This window comes from Petromyzon marinus, chromosome 41, assembly GCF_048934315.1.
Source record: "Petromyzon marinus isolate PM22_M1 ecotype Great Lakes invasive population chromosome 41, UKy_Petmar_22M1.pri1.0, whole genome shotgun sequence".
NCBI lineage: Eukaryota > Metazoa > Chordata > Hyperoartia > Petromyzontiformes > Petromyzontidae > Petromyzon > Petromyzon marinus.
Genome location: NC_133707.1, coordinates 2,003,553 through 2,018,468, shown reverse-complemented (window position 1 = coordinate 2,018,468; position 14,916 = coordinate 2,003,553).

Here is a 14,916-nt window from a genome sequence, read left to right as displayed (position 1 = left end):
GACCAATATCATCCATGATAGAGGTTTTTTTGGGGCTAGATCGCGTAAATATATTAATGCGTCGTTAAACCCGCCACCACCCGACACAGCCACTTAATAAGGTTTGTCACGTAAACAAAACACGCCAATTCGTTACGAGTGCAGCAGCACATCGGTGTGTTGGAGAGTAAACCCACAACATCTACAATTCGAGTACGACGTTTCGCCGGTAATTACAACCAGCATCATCTGGCTGTGGCCTGAAGATGCCGGTTGGCTTTCACGACACATTCATATTCACGTGACCGAACCCAAAAACCTCGGTTATGGAACAGATCCCACGTATAGCTTTTAGTCGACTTTTTGGGGCAAGTTCTGTTCACGAGCGCCTCTGAAGGCCAGCACGATACATGAAGGGGGTGGGTGCTGATGTTATACACACCGCACCACCACGCACTGTGCTCATTTAAGGCTGAGTCGACCTGGGGGAGGCCCACGATCGCTGCAGACACTCGCCAACTGTGGATTGAATCGTGAGCGGGAGCCGAACTCGGGTCGTCGGGGTCTCGTAAAGAAGTTGCGGTAACCACCGCGCTCCGCATAACCAACCACGGCTCTGTGAAAATGTACACACGCGCGCGCTCGCACGGGCGCACACATACGGCGCTTGTTACGGTGACGACGCGACGGGTGACGTGTCCAGCGAGACGCAGTGGCTCTTGCAAGTCTCTGATGTCATATTTGATCCACTCCAAGTTGGCTCGTGTTTCGCTCATTCACTATTCATCTTGCTTTCCTGGGCGAGTCACAGCAAAACCGTATCCACTCACAGAGCCTGGAATGTTTTCTTCATGCACTAGGACCCATTGGCTCATAAGGCTATGTCACCAATTAAACAAAAATAGTCATAATTCACAGCTGTTTATCAGTCTACCGCTGAACGAAGGTCTCCCCGTGCTGTATTCATTCATGGGGGTTTGTTTGACCATACTTCATCACGCTGGGCTGTGCCGGTTGGGGAAGTGACCGGTTTAGATATCACTCGCCGCTGACGTTAGCCATGGCCAGGAATCAAACTCAGATCGCTAGATGCATAGTCGAAGTGTATGAACCACTGGTCCTCCGCTCCACCGACTATATTATTCACGTGCAGTGTAAATACATTTGCCACTGTATCCGTTTTGGTATTTTGGCAAGCTGTTTTGACAAAGTCACTTGAAGTGGAAGGTGAGTAATATACACACGGCAGTGTAAATATATAAAAAACGTCTTACAGAGCGTTCATAGTCTGATGTTACAAATATGTGAAATGAAGGCACCTGGTGGTGTATATGGACACGTTGTGTGTGTAGATGAAAACAAAAAGAAGAGAAAAAAACGTCTTCAATGACGAATGGGCTGAAAGAATTCGGACACAGGACGACACGAGATCTTAGTTAAACAAAGGCGCAGCCCTTCAACTGCTTGCTCACACCACTGCTGGCAGAAGGATCACCACACTGGAGAGAACACGTGATATTCGTAAGCGCTGCCAACAGACATCACGGAAGAGGTGGGAATTACCCGCACTGTACCTCGCCGCACGTGACCTACTCAGCTTTGTCTCAGTGAATCGTTGTTTTTTTTTGGGGGGGGGGGGTTATTCTTCTAAAACAAAGCAACAGACGCCAGCCCCAGTGTGACTTTTGGAAACTGCCCAAGCGTAATCGGGCGGGCGAATCAATACTCGAGGGCCGTGAAAATGAAAATGAAATTTTCACGGCGTTAGAAACAAGCAGGCACTTCCCGACGGGAGGTGCGCTGTGCAAAGGTCACTCATAAATTCTATATAACACAATTGCCCGACTGTTGATAAATGAGTTGGCCTCTCTTCAGTGGCAGAAGCAAAATGAAAGCTTTGTGTTTATGCTTTCTGCTCCAGTCCATAACCCACGCTAAAGTATCCAATGTCACCCTGGTTTTTAAAATTGGAGACAATTGAACATTGGTGATGAAGTACCTTCGCCGTGAAGAAAAACAATCTTCACAACAACAACAAAATCCACTTTGTTTGTTTTATGAGTTTGCATGGGCTCTTCTCGCTATTTTTATTATTATTATTACAATGGTTATAATGCTATTTGCAACGCGCACAGATATTTCGTGGGCCAAAAAATTAACCGTGACTCGGCGACGCGTTCGAGGGCCGGGTGAGGGAGGACGCGCGGGGGGGGGGGCCCTGCAGTGCCCCTTGGACGTCGGGCGGATTGAACGCCCCGCTGCCGTGAAATATCCCAGTGGAGAATGATGGCAGGGGCTGCCACGGGTCAGCGCCTGCGATTGGCACGGCTGTCTATGTACGGCGCGAAAGAAAGCGCAGCGTGCTAACGGAGAAATGGTGCCCGGCGGTGACCATGCTCCTCATAGGCGGAGTTTGACTTCTATATTTGGGGGGTGGGCAGTGGTTCGCTTTGTTAATATATATATATTTTAAAATCTTAATTGTAAACTACTGAAACTTAATAAATAAAAGGTGTCCAGTTTTGGGGGGGGGGGGGGGGTGGGGTAGGGGGCAATTCCCCCCTCCGCCCACGATGGTCACGCTCCTGGGTGTGGAGAGGAAGAGGGTCGCGAGTCCCACTGAAGAGAGTTCTCCCGTCACCTCGACTGCACGGTGGCACGGATCACCAATCGCCCCATTAGCCACACGTCCAGTGCAATACACTCACAAGAAGGGAGACTCGGAGGTTCGTATGACAGGCAACGCGGCCTCCCATTTGATAAATTGACTGAAAATGTAGTGGCTCATTACATTTTAACTCTCACAGACCTTTCCATAAACGATTCATGTCTCATTCCAATGGCCATTTTCCAAGACGAATGTAAAACATCGACTCACAGAGACTTGTGACCATGAAAAGAAGTTTCATTTCAAGGTGTTCCCCTGCTGCATGCGTGGATTTGGTCGAACTCCTGAATGCCAAAAGCGTATAATTGTTTAGGACAGGCATGTAGCCATTTCAGAGCGATTGCTTCCACATTCTCGTCACTTTGAAACTCGATGCCACCCAGATGCTCCTCGAGTGGTTCCAACAGATCGAAATCATCACCCTTATCAGCATCATCATCGTTGTCGTCATCAGCAACAGCAGCAGCAGCGACGGTCTATCCACTGCTGGATTTCGACACATTCTCAAAGCCATCGCCATCCCCCCTAACACAGTCTCACGACGCAACGATTCAACGGGCTGCTGCGCGCGAGCTGATGCTGCAGTGAGTGGGAGGCAGACTCGGGCGTGACGCTTCGTCAATAGCTCGCAACTCGCCACGTGGACCCCGCGGAGCTCCTTGGAGTCGCTTGATGTGACCTTTTTTTCATCATACGTTTTATTCCAGACGCTCTGGAACCCTTTCTGCACGTGGCACCCCTTACTGGGCTCTTGCAGAAAAAAGGGAAAGGAACTCTCTCCTGTTTGTACAGGAGGTTTTTGTTTAACTCACATTTCTGTCATCTGAAGGGGGGAGTTTACCTCTTGCACGGCACCCTGATAGATGGCGTTCAAGCACTGCGCTTAAACTGAGACGTTTTTTCCTCTCGAAGATCAGTCTCGGAGATTAGTCGGTTCTGCTGGTGTTTTATAATGTCGCCTGGTTTGATATTGGAAAAGTGTCCCAGGCAGTATGAGATTCATTGATATGATTTTAATTTTAAAATATTTTTTTTCAATTCTTCTTCTTATTTTTTTTTTATTGTGCGTGCTTAAATATGTGATTGTTATGCTAGTGATAAGTCAAGAGATCTAAAGTCTGTCCTTTCCATTTGCCTGGCTCAACAACTCAGTAAACGGAGTGAGTGGTCCACACCTCACTGTTGTGCAATGAGCACAAGAATGGTGGCTCGCGACATTTCGGGGACGCTTTGCCAGTCCGTGGACCCACCCCTGGCTGTTCCATAGCTCTGTCCACGTGGGTCCATTCTGCGATGTGGACTGACGCGCGGTGGAAGGCGAGCAATGCCTTATTCAGGCCGTGACACCGTCCTGTTCAATAAGGCCAAGGCATCACGGCCTGGTGGTAGCACGATTACCGCTTGTTGCAGAGGTCCGTGGTTCGAATCCGGTGGCCGCCCTGATGAATACTGTGGTTTGTAATAACCGTAAAACATACTACGCGCCATGTTCTTCAGAGTGGACGTTAAAGATCCTTTGGTGTCATTCGTAAAAAGTAGACCATTGTGTTCCAGCGTCATGGTCCAAAATTTGGCAAATTGCAATAAAATATTAATTTGGTATAATTGCGCCCTCCTGCTAAAACATGGCACGATCCTCCTGAAAAAGATTCACAAGACTCAGTAAGAATGTTTCTGGGTAAACAAACGAAATGAAAAATAATAGCCATAAAAGGCAGATTTATTAGCATACTAACGTGTGCTTACAAACCGCAGAGAGGCACAACTCCCACCACGCCTTGCATGCATGTCATGTGACCACTACACTGCATTTATACCGCTCAGCCTCATCTAGACCACCGGCTTGGAACAGCTGAATGTGTGGCCACGTTATTGTTTTCGTCACCCACTCAAAAAGAGTAAAATACAGAGTTGAATAAAAATATATGAATGACCACAAAAAGTTGAAACAGGCCAGCGATGCCAATATCAGGAGTCATGACATCACGTAAAAAAAAACGACATGCATTGTCAATGATTGAAATAATCTTTGAGAGCAATTTTTTTTTCTCTCAACGGTGTGTTTAATGTTTTGCGTGTGTTGTTGCTGTTGTTGCCGTTGTAATTACGATCCCTTGTCGTTCATGAGACAAATGGGACATTGTTGGGGAGGCCAGCGACAAGAAAGCAAGGGACAACCGCTTAACCTGCTGTGGGGGCTTTGGTTTTTTTAGGAACGCGAGCGAAGACAAGTGGGGGGGGGGGGGGGGGGGGGTAGCTACACCGTGCTTGCGACAACGCAGGCGTAGGCAGGGCGGGAGATGGGGGCCCTGTTACAGCGCCAGGCTGGTCTGGGCTCTGTTTGAGAAAGAAAAATGATCGTGGAGACAAAGGGCTTGTAATTTCATCTGTCTCTGGGACGTTTCTCCCTCACCCCCCCCCCCCCCGCCGTTCCTTTTCCCTGCATGCCATCAAATGCAAAAGTCGACCTCTTTAGTGTAAAGCCATCGGCGACTTGCCTGTTCAGGTTTGTTACATGTGTGTCCGCGATGATTATGATGGAACGAGGTGGAGGTGGTTGCACTGGAGGTGACCGCGCGGTGTACGGGAACCCGCCGGTCACGGCTAACATCGTTGGGCAAGTGAAATCGTGCAACTGGGTCCTGTCCTCTAGTCCAATGACCAGCGCGGTGAAGTATGGCGTATAAACAAAAATATGACCGACATGGCATGGGGGGGCCTTCATCCATCAGCGGATTGAGAAAGGTGGGGAAATAAAGTGCCGAAAACAATTTGGCGTGGTGAGGCATGCCTCTAATTGCGCGACCATGACAGGGTTGGTGGATCATGTAAGGATCGTGTACATGGATCACATCAGAAGTGGGGTCATTTCGTTTCGATCTTCTTTCAATTTTTAACTAAACAAGCATTTAGACCGGTGGACATAAACTATAACAGGCAAAGGTGCGGTCCTGCAGCTGCTTGCTCGTCCCACTGCGGCTGGAGTGAACTCTAAGGCGGTATTGGGTCGACTTTTATACGTTGACCAAACGTGTTGAACGAGGTGGGTGTATCCACGCTTCATCCCACCACACGAGCGGCTTTGGGCTCTCTCATTATTAATGCTGGGAGGACATAGGCGGGCGGATTTGAGAAACGCGCTGGCTTGCTGGAAGATGGAATTGAACGTAACTGTGTTTAAAATTATTATTTTTTGTTAGCTTGAAAAGGAGGCTCTTTATTTTATTTTTTTACATTCTTGGCTTCACTGCCGAGGAGGCAAATGAGAAGACAGATGTGTAGGTGGGAAGCTGGACCCAGGCCCACGGTTTAATTTACTCGCTTTCCTGTTCAAAGAAAGCCGCCCAACAAAGGCAACTAGATTTGGCACAAATATTCAAGAGTGGTGAACGTTTCAGCTTATTATTATTATAAAACACTCTATTCTGCGCTATTCTCTCATGTAGGAAAAATGCCATTTGTGAAAAAAAGGAATCGTCGAGAAATACCAAGATCCCCATGCAACATAAAGCATAAAGATGGTCTTCACGTGAAAAGGTCAGAGGTAAAAGTCCATTAGTCCATGGGCCCAGAACCAAACATTCTTACCTGTGGGTACCACTTGAGATGGCGAAACTTGAGTTGTACCAACATTGTCCGGGCGGCAGGGTGGCGCTGTGGGTGATACTTACGCCTCGCAGAAAGAAGGACCCGTTTCCCAAATGGGACCCCTTCCTGCGTGGCGTTTGTATGTTTCTCCCTCTGTTCTGCAATGGCTTTCCTCTGCTTTCTCCCGTTTCCTCCCACAGCTAAAAATAAACGTCCAATGTATCTGGTGTGTTGGCTAAAACTTCCCAACGCAAAAACAAACAAAAATACCTGCAAATGACTCAATTGAGATACCACACAAGGAAACGTCAACCCCTAATGCAGAAACTTGGCACGATTCTCCCCAAGCATGCGAATAAAAACAATACATAACATCACCATTAAAAAATAATTATGCAATAACCTTATTTAATTAGGACGTTACCATGTAATTTACTTTCCTCATCGATGTCAATAGCAACTGGTATCACTAAACATAGTCGGGCGGTGGTGGCTATGCACATAGGCTGTACTCCCGTGCTGTAGAGACAGCAGCGAGGGTTGATGGATCACCGTTCAGCATCGAGGAGGAGCCGTGCCCTGGCTCAACCAGGAGAAAGTGGCACAGCAAAAATGTGGACCCCTACCTGTTCCGTCTGCATGGGATAGAGTGTTTCCCTCTCGCACGCCCGAGATTTCTCCGAGTTTTCCTGCTTCCTCCTCTCGTTCATTGGCCGAGAACACCTTTCTACGTAGAGGACCACAGAGCTCGGGCATTTGTGACTGCCTTCCCGCTTGTCTCGTGGCTCATCGCCCCTCTGAGTCGTTCTCTGTCTTTGGAACTGAGCGAACACTTTGTGTACCGTTATGAGTTACAATTATTATTTGTCAATTGCTAGTGGTTCTGATTCAGGGCCGGATTATGATATCGCTGTCAAACTTAAGAGGTCCCATCAAGGAATGCCCGTATATTATTGTCAAATCGGAATGAAGATAACCGTTTGAGACAATATTTTATCCCTATCTTTTTTGTTTTTCAACCGATTATGCTAAACTTCGAATTTTTATTTTGTGCTTCTTATTTAGAAACTCCCTCATAATGTGAGGCCCGAAGCTGCAGCTTACTTAGCTTATGCCTAAATCTGGCCCCGTTCTGAATTCTGCTCTGCCTGATGGACAATGCAGGCCTTCGTCGCCTAACGTGCCCTCCTATAGCGCACATTCTCAGTTACGCGATTCATCTTTTGTATGTACGTATGTTGAACTTATTTCGCACCGTACGTAACCAACCGTGCCAGCCGGAGGTGCATATTTTCACACTTACGCTTATGCGTTTCACAGTTATGCGCTCAGGAAAAAAAATGGCAACATTACATTTTTATAACTTAAAAAAAATTCAACTATAAAAATTCAAAGTCTAAAGAAAAAACATTACGCAGGTTCGCCAACTAGAATGTCAAGTCTGATGTCGTCAAAGCGTCATGGCGGTGCCCAGTGTCACGGGGCTGGGCGTTGCCATCTTGGATCTGCAAGCAGCCCATGGAAGCGTTCAGGAAGCCCGGAAGTTACTCCTTATTAAACAATCTTTGTAGGTGGTAATCTTGTTCATCTCCAAATAATTATTACGTGTTATTACACTCCCTATTTAGTATTTTTGCTAATGTTAATGTTATTGTGAAGCATTACGTTATTCTGTAAATCCAGGTAGCGCGCCCCTCCCCGCGGTATAACATGTATTTCTACGGGAAAATAGGCTTCATAGAGCGCGATTCGGATCACGCTCTGTTTTTCAGGACCGCGTGTCGCGCGTTAAGCGAGGTCCCCCTGTATCTCATAGTCTATCTTGTGCCGTCTCACAGTCGCTTTTCTCTAATTCGCCAAAAGAGGGAGTGGTGACGTTTTGGGGGCCCAAGCAAATCCGCCACGATAATGCGAGTGGCCTCCTTCCGCCAGATTCTACCGTGGTCACAGCGGCAATGTGAGAGCCTTCTCTGTGATGGGCAAACCTTCTGTCCACCTTGAGGAAACGACGCGAACACGGAAGAAGTTGGCGGATGTTTCTAAGGCCGCACTCATTACACTCAAGGTGGTTGCCACAAATGAACCACAATACCCTCGCTTATCTCGTCAAGGAGCGTAAACCATCACGCGATCCGGTCATCCTCACAGCGGCTTTTAGGCTAACCATCGAACAAATACGGCGGTCTCCGCATGGCTCGCTTTCAGATGCGCTTCTGCGGCCGTCTGGAACACTCTTCCTTCCGATATTCGGAAGCCACTTGAGCTACGCACTTTTAAATCTAGACTGAAAAGTAATTTCTTTAGGACCATATATTTCGATTTAAAGCTTTCGTGACTGCAAGGATTCATCTTCAAGGATTAATCTTCTTTGAAGCTCTGTCGATCCCGACAGTTCTGTACCTTTCACCTGAAGACGGCCGCTTGCGTTGTGGCCGAAACGTCGTGAGAATTTTATCGTGTTATTTTATTAGTTTATTCTTTAGGACCGTTATTTTTTTTTAAGTGTCATCCTTCCCCCGCACCTCCAATTAGCACGGTTTTCTACGTACGGTGCAAAAGAAGTTCAACATCCATTTATGTGGTGCTGGTGTGGTTGTTTTTGTTCAAGAAGGAGCAATCATCGCCTCTGTTTCTAAATCCATCATTAAAACAAAAAAGGGTGATTGTATTTGTTTTTACGGCAAATCCTTCGTTCAGAACTCTAATTTCGGCACGCTTAACTCGTTCAGTCAAACTGTAATGCAATATCAAACTGTAATACAATATCAAACTGTAATACAATATCAAACTGTAATACAATATCAAACTGTAATACAATATTAAACTGTAATACAATACCAAACTATGCTTTTGCTGCCCTTAACAAACATCCCTTCATGGCCTTGGCAGAGAGTCACTGCTGAAATTGGCGAGGGCTAAATGAACTAATCCGAGTAATATGATACAAAGTGTAATTTTCTTCACTCAAAAAACCCCTCCTTTATTATAACGAATCATAATATTGGCCGTGAGGGCCTACATATAGAGACTCAAGACATAATTTACGTGAAGTTAATTATGAAGGCTCTTAATTAGTTGACAATGTGTAATGTTTGACAGAGCAATGGCAGTGCAATATTGTGCCCTTATTGAACTTGTATCAACTTTGGCTTGCATCCAAATGTGCACAAGTTGTAATTTATTACGAATGAGATGTGTTTCGAGTTTACGAAATCTTCGCTTCCGATTATACTGTTTGTTTAAACATCGCATACGTTTCAAGTTTGACATTTCATGTTTCAAACACTTCAAAGTCTTGGCCAGCGTTTTCAATCAATGGCAACATTATTTATATGCACATTGCCGTCAGACCCAGTGAGACTTTTCCTGGATCAGTTCAGGACACTGCAATCACAAAGCAGCGGCTTCTGGCTAAGCCATCGAGCAAAGACGGAGGTCACCGCATCATCGCATGGCGCTTTGAGATGCGCGTCTGCGGCCGTCTGGAACGGGCCGTCTGGAACGCTCTTGCTTCCGATATTAAGACGCCACTGGAGCTATGCCCTTTAACATTTGGATTTAAAACTCATTTTTTTAGAACCGCTTTTTGTGTTTAGTTTGTTGTCCTTCCCCCGCACCTCCGATTCGCACGGTTGCCTATGTAGAGTGCGAAAGAAGTTCAACATACATGCGTAATAGAACAAGCGACGATCATGCGTATAGTTACACAAGATGGCATAATCTATGAGATCTACCACAAAGGAATCAACTAAATATGTACACACCAACATCAAATGCAAAATATCAAGTTGGCATGAAGAAGTGGTGATTCTGGTGCAGTGGTGATTGGGCTCTTTCGATTTAAAGCTTTCTTGACTGCAAGGATTAATCTTCTTTGGTTCTTTCGGTAAAATCACGTAGAATGAGAATGAAATAATAAAATAAAATAAGACAATAAAATTCTCACGACAGTGCTTGAAGCACTGTCGTCCCGACAGTTCTGTTCTTTCACCTGATGAAGGCTACTTGTGTTGTGGCCGAAACGTAGTGAGAATTTTATTGTATTATTTTATTATTTTATTCTCATTCTACGTGACTTTACCGAAAGAACCAAAGAAGATTGGGCTCTTCTCATTTTTTTATTAATGATTTTGCTCTTAGAAACTTCTCCCGATAAGTCATAAGATACAATCCTAACCTCTCCACTCATATTTAAACTCAAACGTTATTGAGGGTTACATCTTATCATCCTGTGGGTGTGTAACTGCGTGTGCGTGTGTATTTGCGTGGGGAGCGGTAGTGTAGCGCCAAGAACCCGGCCACGATTATCTGAACCGGTCCTGGGCCTGCCCTAGGTCGACTCAGCCTCAAATGGTTCGATGTGTAAACATCGCCACTAGGCAGACAAAGGCGGCGGGCGCGATGTTGGCCACCAAACCCCCGTGCCGGCCTTCATAGGTGCTACTCGCTAACAGCACTTGCCCCTACAGTCTATTAAGTCTATACGGTGGATCTTTGTCTGTGTGTGTGTTTGCGTGCGGCCAGATTCGTATAACTGTATTGACACCAGGCACTCGTGTTGGAGGTGTGCGTTACTTCCCGGAGTATCTCACCATCCGTAGAATGTTGTAGCAATTTTCCCGGTTAATATTCCTATCGAGTTAATTTCAAGGGAGGAGAAGAGCAGACACGTGAAGTGAAAGAGTTTATCAATATATTGTTTCGGATACAAAGCATTTGTGTATGTTGAACTTACTTCACACCGCACGTAGCCAACCGAGCTAGCAGGGACACAAACTTTAGGTAAAAGCAGCTGTGGAAACAAAATACTTTATCCGAGAAACATTTGGTGGGTGATGTGATTAGGCAAATGACATGGGGGGGGGGGTGGTGGAGTGGCTCACTGAGAAGGGAACAAATTATTCGGTGAGGTCACCAAAAGAGAAACGCTCTTTGGCGCAGAGGACATCAGAGCCGAATGTTGAAAGGAAACATTGGGAGGGATAAAAGCTGACCGAGTCTACTTCTGATAGAGTGGGGGATGAAAGGACAACAACGAGTTAAGATTTAACGCCTTGTATGTAAGTCGGTGATGTAGGTTATGGACAGGGTTATCTGCAGAGGACTGAGAGAAAGCAATCACGTGAAACCGGAGAGCTGAAGAGGCTGTTAAACAGGAACAAGATCGCAGTGAGGAGCAAAACGGAGCTTTAAGAACTGGATCGATTCTAGATTTGAAGCTTTCGTGACCAGTCACAAGCTAATCCCCTTAGCTATTTCAATGCTAAATTCTATTGTTTGATTTGTGCTGGGTGCCTCTGTGGATGTGTAGGCTTTGAATTTACATAGCCATTTCTGTGACCAGTCACAAGCTAATCCCTCAACCTTTTTCAATGCTGAATTCTACTGCTTGGGAGCCTGACTTTCGCTCAACCAGCTTAAAAGGGCGCTACGAATCTTAACAGCGTTTATTAAAGCTCTGTCGTCCCAACAGGTCTGTCCCTTTCACCTGAAGAAGGCCACTTGTGTTGTGGCGAAACGTCGTGATTTTTGTTGTTTTATTTTTTTACCTACGTGACTTTACCGAATAGAACCAAAGAAGTGGATCGATGCCTGTGGCATGCGACCGTAGCTCCCGATAGAGGGGGGCGACGCGACAGAGTGAGTCGCGGATTAACTATTGGTGAGAGTTGACATATGCCTGCCCAGATCTCGGGCATCTGTCGGCTTTGCTGAGTCCCTCGTGTGCGTGCCACCACGTAGCCACGAGGTGCACCACTCCCATCGGCAACTTTGGTCGGAGCTTCGCGTGAACTCCGCTCCGTGTCTCTCGTCGGCTACTGACCGGGTGCAAGGTTGCGCTGGTGTGCATGCACGCGTGCGTGTGTGCACCCGTACGTGTGTGTATGTGTGCACGCGTGCGTGTGTATGTGTGCAAGCGTGTGTGTGTGTGTGCACGCGTGCGTGTGTGTGTGTGCACGCGTGTGTGTGCACGCGTGCGTGTGTATGTGTGCACGCGTGTATGTGTGCACGCGTGCGCGTGTGTGTACACGCGTGTGTGTGTGCACGCGTGTGTGTGTGCATGCGTGTGTGTGCACGCGTGTGTGTGTGTGTGCACGCGTGCGTGTGTGTGTGTGCACGCGTGTGTGTGTGTGTGCACGCGTGTGTGTGTGCATGCGTGTGTGTGCACGCGTGTGTGTGCACGCGTGTGTGTGTGTGTGCACGCGTGTGTGTGTGTGCACGCGTGTGTGTGTGTGTGCACGCGTGTGTGTGTGTGCGTGTGTGTGTGTGCGTGTGTGTGTGTGTGTGCACGTGTGTGTGTGTGTGCACGCGTGTGTGTGTGTGTGCACGCGTGTGTGTGTGCACGCGTGTGTGTGTGTGCGTGTGTGTGTGCACGTGTGTGTGTGTGTGCACGCGTGTGTGTGTGCACGCGTGTGTGTGTGTGCGTGTGTGTGTGTGTGTGTGCACGTGTGTGTGTGTGCACGCGTGTGTGTGCACGCGTGTGTGTGTGTGCACGTGTGTGTGTGCACGTGTGTGTGTGCACGCGTGTGTGTGCACGCGTGCTTGTGTTGGCGAAGTGGTGAGCCCGCTGCGCCGTGAACCCGGCGACCAACGTTTGATTCCCCGCTCGCGACCAATAATAACCAGAGGTTAATATTGAAACGGGTCCTGGGCCTCGCCTATGTCGACTCAGCCTCAAATAAATACTCGGCGTGGTGTGTACAACATCAGCCTCGTGGGGGTGATGTTGTACACAGCAGAGCTGGGTCAGCCACGGCGACACAGCGCCAGGTGTTATTGGTTTGAAAGCCAGGGAGGTTCGAACGGCATTTGTACCAATTGTGAAGCCCTCCCCCTCACCCCGCACCGTCTCAGTTTGTTGTGCATCAATTGGCCGCTTGGTGGACTTTGCTGCTCACTGTTGACGAGAGCGATGTTCCTGTTGGTGCGAGAGCGATGTTCCTGTTGGTGTGAGAGCGATGTTCCTGTTGGTGTGAGAGCGATGTTCCTGTTGGTGCGAGAGCGATGTTCCTGTTGGTGCGAGTGCGATGTTCCTGTTGGTGCGAGGGCGATGTTCCTGTTGGTGCGAGGGCGGAGTTCCTGTTGGTGCGAGAGCGATGTTCCTGTTGGTGCGCGAGCGATGTTCCTGTTGGTGTGAGAGCGATGTTCCTGTTGGTGTGAGAGCGATGTTCCTGTTGGTGCGAGAGCGAGGTTCCTGTTGGTGTTAGAGCGATGTTCCTGTTGGTGTTAGAGCGATGTTCCTGTTGGTGTTAGAGCGATGTTCCTGTTGGTGTGAGAGCGATGTTCCTGTTGGTGCGAAAGCGATGTTCCTGTTGGTGCGAGAACGATGTTCCTGTTGGTGCGAGGGCGGAGTTCCTGTTGGTGCGAGAGAGATGTTCCTGTTAGTGTGAGAGCGATGTTCTTGTTGGTGTGAGAGCGATGTTCCTGTTGGTGCGAAAGCGATGTTCCTGTTGGTGCGAGAGAGATGTTCCTGTTGGTGCGAGAGCGATGTTCCTGTTGGTGCGAGAGCGATGTTCCTGTTGGTGCGAGGGCGGAGTTCCTGTTGGTGCGAGAGCGATGTTCCTGTTGGTGCGAGAGCGATGTTCCTGTTGGTGCGAGGGCGATGTTCCTGTTGGTGCGAGGGCGGAGTTCCTGTTGGTGCGAGAGCGATGTTCCTGTTGGTGCGCGAGCGATGTTCCTGTTGGTGTGAGAGCGATGTTCCTGTTGGTGTGAGAGCGATGTTCCTGTTGGTGTGAGAGAGATGTTCCTGTTGGTGTGAGAGCGATGTTCCTGTTGGTGTGAGAGCGATGTTCCTGTTGGTGCGAGGGCGAGGTTCCTGTTGGTGTGAGGGCGATGTTCCTGTTGGTGTGAGAGCGATGTTCCTGTTGGTGCGAGGGCGATGTTCCTGTTGGTGCGAGAGAGATGTTCCTGTTGGTGCGAGAGAGATGTTCCTGTTGGTGTGAGGGCGATGTTCCTGTTGGTGTTAGAGCGATGTTCCTGTTGGTGTGAGAGCGATGTTCCTGTTGGTGTAAGAGCGATGTTCCTGTTGATGTAAGAGCGATGTTCCTTTTGGTGCGAGAGAGATGTTCCTGTTGGTGCGAGAGCGATGTTCCTGTTGGTGCGAAAGCGATGTTCCTGTTGGTGTGAGAGCGATGTTCCTGTTGGTGTAAGAGCGATGTTCCTGTTGGTGTAAGAGCAATGTTCCTGTTGGTGTGAGAGCGATGTTCCTGTTGGTGTGAGAGCGATGCTCCTGTTGGTGTTAGAGCGATGTTCCTGTTGGTGTGAGAGCGATGTTCCTGTTGGTGTAAGAGCGATGTTCCTGTTGATGTAAGAGCGATGTTCCTGTTGGTGCGAGAGCGATGTTCCTGTTGGTGCGAAAGCGATGTTGCTGTTGGTGTGAGAGCGATGTTCCTGTTGGTGTTAGAGCGATGTTCCTGTTGGTGTGAGAGCGATGTTCCTGTTGGTGTAAGAGCGATGTTCCTGTTGGTGTGAGAGCGATGTTCCTGTTGGTGCGAAAGCGATGTTCCTGTTGGTGTTAGAGCGATGTTCCTGTTGGTGTGAGAGCGATGTTCCTGTTAGTGCGAGGGAGATGTTCCTGTTGGTGCGAGAGCGATGTTCCTGTTGGTGCGAGGGCGATGTTCCTGTTGGTGCGAGGGCGATGTTCCTGTTGGTGTGAGAGCGATGTTCCTGTTGGTGTAAGA